The sequence below is a fragment of the Lepisma saccharinum genome, chromosome 13, assembly GCF_977018435.1.
Source record: "Lepisma saccharinum chromosome 13, izLepSacc3.1, whole genome shotgun sequence".
Taxonomy (NCBI): Eukaryota; Metazoa; Arthropoda; class Insecta; order Zygentoma; family Lepismatidae; genus Lepisma; species Lepisma saccharinum.
In genome coordinates this window covers 34164142-34176379 of record NC_139241.1, presented here as the reverse complement: position 1 = coordinate 34176379, position 12238 = coordinate 34164142, and the positions used below count along the sequence as shown (strand labels likewise).

The 12238-nt window shown below is 40.2% G+C and overlaps 1 non-coding gene across 1 annotated transcript; it reads right to left on the bottom strand.

Annotated features, from left to right (window-relative positions):
• Positions 1 to 11081: 11081 nt before the first annotated feature.
• Positions 11082 to 11153, bottom strand: TRNAT-UGU (transfer RNA threonine (anticodon UGU)). The gene has a single exon. It is a non-coding gene; the product is annotated as a tRNA-Thr (tRNA).
• Between the last annotated feature and the right edge of the window lie 1085 nt (positions 11154 to 12238).

The window sequence follows — 12238 nt, the reverse complement described above, 5'->3', positions numbered from 1 at the left end:
TACTTAATACTTAAAGATTTGTAAAACTTTCTATTACTACTAATTTGGGAAACAACATTTTAGCAGTGTGTAACCAGAATATACATTTCTTAATTGTAAATATCTCCGTCGCATAACCTGACTTTGCTGCCATTAAAGAAAAAAGCATTCTATGGCGCCCTTTTTGCCAGCCCCCTGTCCTACTCCTCGCTACGGGCCTCTCTTCATCAGTCCCCCATACCCAGAGGAGGGCTGGTTGCGGACACCCAAGAATCGCGAGAAGATGTGGCAACGTTTCGACTGTCAACGGAGCCACGCGTCGAGGTTTCGGCAGGGAGAGGGTTGAGGTAAGGTCGCGAAGACGTGGCAAGGAGCTGTCCCGGGAATCTGAGCAGCAAGGTCGCACATAACGGTAGGGAAGGGGAGAAAGCGAGGGGGCGGGCGAAGCAGTACGCACTTCTGTTTGGTAGCTGCAGTCGCAGTTTCCTATTCATGCAGGCACTTTCCCTCTCACGCATTCATTGGTTGAGCGACTTGTTTTCGTTCGCTTGGTCCGGCCTCCGTGGCGGAGTGGTTAGCACACCACACTAAGATGCCAGAGTTCCCGAGTTTGAATTCTGGCCTAGGCGCTGGTGTTCCTTGTGTGTCCCTTCTCAATTTAATCATATCGTCACTCATCTTGATCTTCGCGATTATTCAAAAGTGGCAGAAATGCGAAGTAAATAAACCAATCAATGGTTCGCTGGCTCCATATATTCCAGGGATAGAGTATATGTAATTGTTATTCATAGATCACTCTTCCTTAAGCAACTTAACAAATATGAGAAGATTTCGAGAAAATACATAAATCAAATGGTCAGGACAGACAGCGAGGATTGTCATGCCCAATTCAAGTAATTGGTTGTTTAGAAATACAAGGTGACGTCAGCGCAAGGTACATTGACATCGTCATACAATACAAGGAAAGTCGCAAGTTCCTGGGTATCACTCTATATAGAGAACCGAAAATATTCCATAGCCCATCATTACGCTATGATGAAGTACTAGGCATAACCTCCTCTCCTACGTAGGAAAGGCAACAACAGTTTTCTATTCTGTCTGTTACAGTCTCCACCAAGGGCGTATCCAGGGTTTGGGTCCAGGAGGTCCGGACCTCCCACAAATTCCCTTCTTTTTAAAAATATAGTATGGTAGATTCAGCATACTTTCCGATGAGACACTTGATGTGGAAGGTATAGAAAATATTCTGTGTGCACTGTTTGTGGATTCCGAAAATAACACTCACTAATTTTTATTTTATTTAGTTTTACAGTGGGTAGTGATATATCAGCTGAAAATCTGACTTCAGTGAGAAACTGTTTTGGTACAGTAAGTGAAGTTTTTTTTAGAAATGTATACATGCAGGGGTGAAATACTAAAACAAATATATAGCATTAGGTACCAGACAGTAAAAACAAACTATTGTTAGTGTGTGAAAATCGATTTCTAGAAAAACACGATTCACTTCATGGTCTTTGTTAAATGTCTTCAACCTTGTCAGTTAAGTGGCGCAATCCAAGCAAGTGATCTAGCCGCAGTTGAAAAGAGGACTTTCTTAATTGTACTCTTTATCTGAGAAAAGTTTTTCAGTTTTACTGTATAGTTGTCGAAGTATTTAGAGCCCTCATCACAATTTAGCCTCTGCTCTCTCTTAATTAACCCAAGAGCAGTCACGGATTAAGGTGGGTGCTATTGATGCTGCAGCATTAGGCCCATTCCTGAACTAGGCCCAGATGAAAACAGACGAGAAAGCCTAACAGTTTTCTTTTGCTATACTAACCTGAAAATAAATCTTAGAATGACATTTGCAGCCCCAATTTCGGACGCCTAGACACAGCGTTACTTATTATACAATTACTATTATTCTTTGCGCTGTGACGGAATTATAACGCCGTTGTGTTTCTTGTTCACCGAACATTTGCTAGTTAATGCTATCAATTTTACGTTAAACAGTTTACTTAGTAATTTAGCTGTGTTTTTTGCAATATCTTGGCGATTGTTGCCACTTTATTATTGTTCGGTAAGTGCGACGTAGTAAATTTTTCACCTTCAAAGTTAGTTGTACAGAAAAAAAATGACGGTATTTCATTATTAGGTTTTGACGTGACCACATCAGGTACAATTTCGTCTTAATCCGGCCCTGCCCAAGAGACGAGAAATTTCAGATATGGAGTTCAGTGAAATATTTCAAACTGCTTCTGAAAAATATCAACAGACATTCAATTATGAAATTACGATTAGAAGAATAACGAAACACAATAATAACAATAATAATTATAAACGAGATTACTATCATCGCATAGAAACGGACACGCCATTGGTAGGGAGGGACGTGAAGTTTTCGTTTTAACGATAACACCGAAAAGTTGAGGAAAGCAAAGTAAAGTGTTAAAATGTATTTGGGTAGTTTAAGGTGGCACGTTTTCGGTGTTTCGGAATCGCAAAATAAAGCGAATTATGCCATTTTTCAGAATAACACCGAATTTTGCACTTCAACACGATAAACGCCGCGAAATATACAATATCAACTGTTGATAACATTTCTTCTGTTCAAAAAACTACCTGAAGCGCTATTAGATCTGTTATTTGTAGTCTAGCTGGTGATAGTTCGATTCAAAACAGATTGTCACACTTCATTTATTGCAGTTTCACACAGACTTGTCCTGAATATAGAATACGCTAAGAGCGATCTTCCCAGAAGGGAAATTTCGTAGGAATGGGAGCATTTTCAGAGAAGCACCCGTTATGTTGCTGAGAGGGGAGGGGGTGTATGTGTGCGTACACAAAACGGTATTTTGAGGTCGAAGAGGGATTTTTTGGCATTGCTAGGGAAATGTGATGCGTATGATTGTGTTCAAAGATTTGGGTTTAATCATTCAATAAATATTTCATATTTAGTGGCTGAGGAGATGAAATAGTTTTCCAAATTGAATCAATTTGATGATTTCTCAAAATTTGTCTCAAGTTTCCAAAACTAAAACAATGTGAAAAGCTTAAGCATCAAAGGAACAGTAAAAATGCATGTAAAAATAACACCGATTTTAAATTAATAACACCGAATTTTGCACTAAACCGCGAAAAATAACATCGACATTTATGAAAAATAAAATGAAAAATTCACGTCCTTAGCCATTGGCCTTAGAGGATGGGCACCCCTGGCTGGACCACCCCCCAATTTTGTTTCTAGATACGCCCCTGGTCGCCATGTCTTCGTAAGCCCGTAAAGTGCAGTTTCCTTAGTGCTTATAAGTAGAATATTTGTTACTTTAACCACACATAAATGTACGTACATGCAGTGTGGTATTTAAGAAATTTCCAATGGGTGGGAAATTCTACTGACTGTCTAGGGAGAGCATGAAATAATGACTTCATGCCGTATAAATTTCCTCCCCAAGGATAAAATTTATCAAGCAGAAGTACCCAGAGGGGGGGGGGATCTCTCCATCCCCCATACAAATACCACCCTGTGTACATGTCGATATTGAACTCAGGTAGCAAACCATCTTCTCTCTGATTTACTGTCCTCAAGAAGTTCTGCCAGTCACCGTTGAGAGGCGCCACAGGTAACTTTTTGATTTCGCCTCTAGATCAAAACATTTTACAAGAGATCAAGAGATGTCACTACTAACATATACTGTAATGCTTTAACGGTCATTGAAAAATAGTCCTTATGTCATGTAAATAGGAGCAGCCCCGTAGATATTTTGGCATCCTAGGCAGGCTCGTAGCTAGAACTGATATCCAGGGATGGCTTTGTAAACCAAGTCATATTTCAAAAGTTTAACAGTATTAAACGAAGGTAAATTATGTGTGTCGGGGGTCATTAAGTTAATTTAAAATATAAGATTTAGAAATATCATACAAATCCTGCAGTTTTTTTTTCTATATCTTCTAAAACATCTCTTGAAGTGCTAATGACTGCTATTGACACCATTCCTTACTACACACTTCACAGTATTTTTGATCATACAGATATTTATACAAGTTAAAATGTACAATATTCACTTGAATCATAGGCACTACCGTACCCCGGCCGAAGCAATAAAACTCTTCTTCGTTCCCAAAACTTTGGATCTGTTGACAATTGAGGCAGATGTGGAAGTAATGTGGGTGCTGACGTCAAAGTCACAGATTTCTGTCATACGAGAAGCTGCAACAGGGTCAGTGAAGGTACAGATAAAGAAGGCCCCATATGAAAGAACTTTCTAGAGTCTAGATAATCTTGTAAACACTTGCCGCTGCTTAGACTTCTGCTCATAAACAAGATGAACGAACAAAGTTTTGAACAAAATAATATTTGCTGTTTACATTTACACTCTTCACCTCAAACAAATTAAAATACAAATAGTTTTACCTAATGTCAAATGGGCTGGCGGCCCTGGCAGGGGGAGCTGAGCCCCCCCTGGCCCCTGCCATGCTACGGGCCTGATCCTAGGCAGGATAGTGGTTAAGCAACCTCCCCCCATCTCTTCTCCACTAACAAACACGGACATTTTGTGTGCGTTCTTTGATATTTTCAAATGCCATTCTTTGTGATATTTACATCCTTCAAATTTTGAAATGAGGAAACGAAGAAAATATCATTTAAAATAATGTGGGATATATATTTATGCAAAAATCATATTTTTTCTGATCCTTGAAAACAGTCCGTTTTCCTTCAGTTATAACCAGAAAACATTGTCTTTATTTTACATTCTTCGGCTTTTTTCCGCTCTTAGGTCATTTTTCAGAATTGTTTGCCAATTTGATTGAATTTTTTCTTAAAATTTTGAGGTTTGTTTTCCTCTTCCCCTGTTTTGTGAAATATAAATACATTTTCTGACACAACTTAAATTTACTGACATGCTCATGCAATTTCGGCATTAATCGAAAATACGGTAAATGGAAAACTGTATTTTAAATTAAAAAAGCTACAGCAGCACTTACTTGCGTCTTTCCCTCTTTTTTTCGATAGTTTAAACCAACAACGGTTTTGTCGAAATATTCAACTGAGCTCTTGTAACTTAAGCAAAAATAAGCTTTGAATTTATGAGCGTAAATTATTTTTAGGTCATATTGTTTACCATTTTAGGTATTTTTTTGTTCATTTACGGTCTGTAACCTGCTTATATAATTATATCTAACATTCCATCTTTGTTTTAATCATCGTTTACACCTTTCTACTTTGATAAAATTAGTTTTATTCTTTATCACTGCTGCTGCCATCTGTTATTGCCTAAGTCAAACATTTTCCTTTTATCGCTCCTATGGACACGTAACAGGTTATGTAGTTCTTTAAAATCATTTTTTCATGTAATGACCTTTCAAGTCCTAGTTATATTTCTCGTTTCAAAAATGTTCAGCACATTTTAGAATATTTCGGTTGTGTCTTAGGGTCTGGAAAACATCTTTAAAAGCATATTATTAGCCTACTACTACTTTGGAGAAAAAGCAATTTCCAGTTAAGAATTTCTCCGTTGCACATTCTGATTTAGTTGTCATAAAAAGAAAAGAAGAACTCTTTCAGTGGCACCCTCTAGGCATGACGCCGTAGGCTTCAGCCCCCTAGTCTACCACTCGTTACTGGCCAGAATAGGAGTCGCCGCGGTCTTTGTCGGGTACGATTCTTGGAGTGGGTGACTTCATGTGGGAATTTTTCAGACATTGAAGCGTGGTGCTGATCACAACACTTTCACTATGATCGAGATTGCTAACATGTTGGACCTTACCTCCCCAATCATTACGAGCCTTCATGAAACGGTGAATTGTACAGAGGTTGATCTTTATGTGAAGTAAATATAATTTTGTTTTACAGGATGTTCATATTAATTGCAACCTGATTTTCTAATTCCATTCTTTTTCATATTTCACTAGATACGAGGCACCTTCGTATACATCAAAGCACAACCCCATCGATATCCGACATCTTGAATTGATCCTGTCCGCCATCTTGGATTAATTCAGCTGGAAGGAAAGCAACAGTTGCGCTCATCGAAGTCGGACCAGTTCCTGGACAGAAACCACAACGCCTGGAATTAACTGTACACCGAAGCTTAATCAGACATTATACTCTTTTGTAAATTGAAAAAGGTTACTTACTTTTCCAAGTGTTGCCAGTAGTGCCAGATCATTTTCGGAGCATATCGAGGTGACTGATGTGGTCTTGGGAATCTCTGGATCAAGGCCTCACACAACAGTAGAGAAAGGGAGCAGAGCAGTGCGGGCTGCTACAAATGGCTGGTAGCTGCAGCAGTGTTTTACCCTCCATGCACTCTCTCACCCTCACGCGGTATTGGACGAAGCTTCTCGAGCCATTACTTGATTGTTTTCGTTCCCGGGACACCTAGCGAGCCTACAAACAGTGCATGAGATGACGTCAGTGGGTCGCTAGTTGATTGGTTGCCTCTGGACTTATGACCAGCGATGTGAGTCTACGCGTAAACAACGATAGTCTACATTCTACATGTAGACGACGTAATGTATGTAAACGACATGGCAAAAGGTGATAATTTAGTAAAGGGCGCCGTGGAATTAAAAGAAAATTACACTTAGTATCAGTTGGCAATGTGTGAGGAGAACCTTTTATACTCTTCCTTGCAAATTCGAACAATTTCTCACCTAGGAAAATAACCTAACATAGGAAATATTCTAGTGTTTTATGGGAAAAAGACCACTTTTGCTCACGACTGTCATCTGTTTTTCTTTCGTGTCTAAAGCTCGTTTCCAGTCTTACGGCGGGCGCCCTATAAGCTGGCAAGGGAAATGGGGAGCGCGATAAGAAACGCAGCAGCCAGTAGAACGAGGTTAACTAGTACATTTTTCCGCCGTGTCGTGTCTCCCAGCGCCACTGCTGTTGTCCGGTTGGTCTGCGGCGTAATCTCTGCTCCCCACTTCACTTGCCAGAACTAGGACCGGCCGTCGTAAGAGTGGAAAAGATCTTTAGTAAGGGATGAACACGTGGCTCCTCTTGAGGTGTTAGGTTCCTTTTCAACCTGAGGGACCTTTACTTACGTATTACTTCTTTATCTTTAACGTCGGTTTACACCTCTTTCATATAATAGAGACTTCTTTGTTTTTAAAGTCTCCTTGATGCTCAGATATGTTAATCAGGGCTTGGCCTACAGTTTAAAGTTGCAACCAAACCACTTCGGAATATACATGCACTTGTATGAAACCCGTGAAACCCTGATTTCATATGAAGGAATAAGCCCAAGTGTCTTGAACAGTTATAAGGCTCTTTTCGGTACATTCGACAGTGACGTGCAGGAAAGAAAGGTCTTGCCACAGTGTAAGACGCTCCCCCCTCCCGAATAATACAGGAGTCTCTGTCCATTGTGAACTGTCCTTCTTTCTCCCAAGAAAGCACAATGAGCTTTAATTATGATACATAAGGTGTCAACAAATTAACATTACAATTTTGCACATTAATTACGAACACCCTGTGCCTTCTCTTGTGGGGACCACTGCTTCGTCAGTGGGGAACCAGAAACAAACAACCGCAATGTAAGTTAACACTTTGATATTTACAGTGTATTACAGCAAATACCATGAAAGTATATAATATGCAAAGTTGTAGAGATGATTTGTGGCCACCCGGTATTATCTCCTCGGAATTCTACAATGGGTAACCCATAGTTTTCATTCCCCTCGAATTGTTAATTAGGCCTTTCTATCACTAAGGGGATGTTTTACATCACTGTACTTTGACCGCCTTGTATTCTACATTAGCGTACCTAGGTATAATGATTGATAGATAGATTTAGTTTATTTTACTTCGCGCTTTGTGCCTCTTGGCTAATTTGCGAAGATGGGGATGAGTGATGAAATGATGAAATTGATGAAGGGACATTCACAAACAACCAAGCCCGACCGGGATTCGAACCCGGGACCCTTGGCGTCGCAACGCGATGTGCTAACCACTCGGCCACAGGGTCGGGCGGGTATAATGAGTAACATGTGCTATTTCTAGGGGAAGGATTTTAAGGTGCAAAATTATGGTTGGGAAAGGGAAAATAAAGTTCTGAAAATGTTTTAAAAAAGGTGCAAAAAAAGGTGCTGATGAAATGACTATGTTTTTCTGCGCCTTCTGTATATAATGCGCATTGAGAACTGTGGTTCTGCCGAATAGGTTTTGTTGAAGTTTGTGTCTTCTCAAGCGGATTTTGTTACATTATCTTGGGAACTATTGAGGCTGCAATGATTCTATTATCCCATTTTATAGCTCTCGTTGTGCTCTAAAAAATAAGACTAAGATTTTATGTAGCTGCTCAAGAAGAGTGAAAATAATTTATTTTAATGTCCAATTTGTTAACAAAACATGAAAGAAAAGGAAGGAAAATTGTGCTGGAGCATCTAAGATGGACTTAAAACGGGATAATTGTCCTCATCTCTCGAAAAGGTGTAACAGTGTGTTCATTTTACTTGATTCCATGTTCTAAAATACATATCTCAAACGATCGAATTGAAAACAGCTATATTTTTTGGAAAGGTACTGCACCTTAATATTAGTTTTCTAGTTATTTTACACATTTTCCAACTTGATTTAGGACGTTTCTCTGACTAGAGGGACGATTTACATCAGTTTGCATTCTACAACAGGTAACATATGGTGTTTTGCGCCTCCCATTCAAATTATGATATACGCGGGGAGAGGGGGGAGGAGTTGCCTTTCCTATTATCACTTAGAAATTTATTGATTCATAGAGTTGGTGTTTTAAGTTCACTTTATGCACAGTAAGGTTAATCGGAACTAGACCTACAATTTAAAGTGGTATCCGAACCACTATGTGCCTCCACCGGGTATATCGAACCCAGGACCCGTTGATTACAAGGGACGAAGCCACCACTGCGCCATCGGGAGGCTCATTTGGAAATTTATTGTAGCTGGTACTGAACAATATTATAACTACCGTATCATTCTACCGAATGATGGGATCGAACCTGCCACTCCCAATGGGTGATGTAGTTAATCACCATTCATCCTCATAAATGATGATAGCACTTTGTTACGTTCCCCGGAATATTCTCAAAAGACCAACTTACGTTTATTCCTCAACGGCGAGCCTGAGACTTATCAGCCTTCTATGAAGCCCTCAGGTTGTGGGAAATCAGATAAGGATATGCTTAACGTAAACCTTGCTAAATCTCGCACACCAAAAGTATATTTAGATGTCAGTTAATGTTAATATATAACACTTGCACTTACAATTAAACTTCTTATTACAAACAAAATTGTATTAGGATCATAATACTTCTTCACTGCACAAATTAACACATTCACATTTCCAAAATCACTTCCATTATCCAGCAACTTTCATAATAATCTCTCTCCTAACATTCTCCTTCTTCTTCTTTTTCTGACCCTATCAACTGGTAGTCGATTTTAGTCATCTTCCTGAGTTTTTTTTTTTTTTTAAAGTATTTAGTTCGCTATTCACTTATATTTCACAAGAATGAAAAAAAAACATCTATTGATATTTATTTATACTGTTTGTTAGATCGTCAAATTTCTTCTTGCATATCCATAAAGAAGCCATATGGTGGGAGGAGTAGGGTCCGTGAGCAGGGCAGTAAGAGATGTAGGGAATGGAATTCTATTTCGACGCAAACCACTATATAATTTATCTCGTTCTCTGTCGAAATTGGGACATTGTAAAAAGAGATGTGTAGCATCTTGATTATCTTCTCCACATGCGCAGGCTTGTTTTGTTGTAATATGTAGTCGTGATAAATGATCATTAGTGCGAACATGACCTGTACGACCTGTAAAAGTAATAACTGATCTTGGAAAATTATATGGGTAGTACCAAGGTTTGTTTTGTGAATGTTCTGCAAACCATTTATATGTGTTGCCCGTGGATTGAAATTGTTCTATACACCACTGTTTCCATTTATCTTGAAGTTTATATTTAACTCTTGGAAGAAGGTCCGTGTATGGAAGTCTCGCAAGTGAGGTAGATTTCGATGATCGAGCGGCTTTGGCATATGTGTCCACACGTTCATTTCCCGTGTTTACTTGGTGAGCCTTTACGTAACTAAACTGGACGTTGATATTTCTTCCATTAGCATACTGAGTTTGTTGGATTATAAGTATGATGAATAAAGGATGTTTACAAATCTGAGGATATGAGGAACTCCGCGCCATTAATACGCTTAAAGCATCTGTTATGATGAGAATTTTTGTATAATTATTATGGATAGCGTATAACAACCCACAATCAAATGCTTTTAGGTTAGTCCATAACCATAACAGAGTACCCAATTGAACAAAACAAATTACGTCATAATAGACAATTAACATATTAAACATATCAAACACTTAAAATGATACAATAAGTGGGTGCGTATCAACTTGTCATAACGGTAAGTTAAATGCTTGGCAGCAAAAGGCACAACTGAAATAAAATACTTAAACAACTAGAAATGGCAAATAGTCACTCGTTCGGTTTTGCGAACCTTTGAACCTGAATCATGCATGTAATGGTTAGGATAGTTACCTGTCTACACTTAGAACAATGATCATGAATTTTGTAACGTACAGTAAAATAAAACTGAGCTCTCTGGAGGCTTCGTAGGTAGTTCACCTAACTCAGGCTGACTCCTTTCCTTCTCTCCTTCAGAAAGTCTTCTTGCCTCTCTCAGAACCAAATGAAAAGTCAGTCCCTTGCCAGCCTGTCCGTTTCCCTAAATCCCTGTCCGTGGAGTTTCTTCCACGCTGACACTTGAGTTTTCCTTCCTAGTATTCTCCACAGCTTGCTGCTTGTCAACCTTTTGTCAACCTTGCAGCCTCAATCCATCAGGAAGTTTGCTTGATACACGACACTGCATATTTCACATACCTGAGAGGAATGGACAGCTGGTAACTAACAAGTGAATGACCTGGTCAGTTCGAAACCTCTAGAGAAACTTTTAAATGAAATAAAGTACAGAGTGGGTCAAAAGTCTCAATACACCTAAATAAAAGAAGCCACTGTGGGGATAGTTTGGTTTTGGTTTGGTTTGAGTTGGTGTTTTAAGTCCACTTTATGCACAGTAAGGCTAATCGGGACTGGACCTACAGTTTAAAGTGGGATCCGAACCACTTGTTCCTCCACCGGGAATCGAACCCGGGACCCCTTGATTACAAGGCAATGACGCTACCACTGCGCCATGGGGGAGGCTTGTGGGGATAGGTGTCAGTGAGTGTTGGATATGCGTGTTGGGGGTGGGGGAAAACTTTATGATGAGGTTGATCTTAACGGCCGCCGTCTTGAAGTTCGCCATCTTGGATTCAACTTCATTTTTTTAAATGGGAAGGGGGTCATGTGAAAAATAATTTTAGGCTAGAATTTTGTCAGGAATTAAATGGTGTTGTCCATTTTGACGTATCTTTATTCGTGTAGGAGTTACAAAGGTTTTCTCTTCGTTGCAGGTTGACAGGACAACATGAAACTAAGCGACGCTGAACGGGTTGAGATCATCCTAATATCAGGGGAAAGAAGTTCTCGCACCATTGCAGCCGATTTCAACGCTCGCCATCCAGACCGACATCCAATTTCCCACGCCACAGTTGCATCACTGCTGTCCCGGTTCACTGCCACAGGGAGTGTGAAGATACGCCACGGTCTGGGAGGCCACGTTCATCAACAGATGAGGCAACAACCATCACCGTGTTAGGTAGCTTCGCCCTCAGTCCCACAAGGAGTGTGCGTAGCATGTCTCATGTGACTGGTGTTGGCAGATGCTCCATACGCCGGATCTTGAAGACACATCATTTTCATCCATTCAAGCTGCAGTTATTACACCACCTTTCTGAAGACGATCCTGACCGCCGGCTTCAGTTTGCGGAATGGGCAAAAGCACAGCTTGCAGATAACCCACAGTTCGCCCAGAATGTGCTCTTTACGGACGAAGCTAACTTTTACGTTAACGGGGAGGTTAACAAGCAGAACCTGCGTTATTGGTCAGACAGTAACCCACATTGGACTGATCCATCCAAGATGGTTGGACATACCAAAGTCATGGTGTGGTGCGGGATCTGGGGAACACGGGTCATTGGTCCTGTGTTCATCCACAACAATTTGAATGCCGACAGCTACAAAGAGATGTTGGAGGAGCTGGTGTTCCCATCCGTAGCGACGGAGGATGGTGACTTCCCCTTATGGTTTCAGCACGACGGGGCACCACCTCACTACGGTCTGCAGGTACGTGGATTACTCAACGAACAGTTTCCACAGCGCTGGATTGGCCGTCGAGGTCCAGT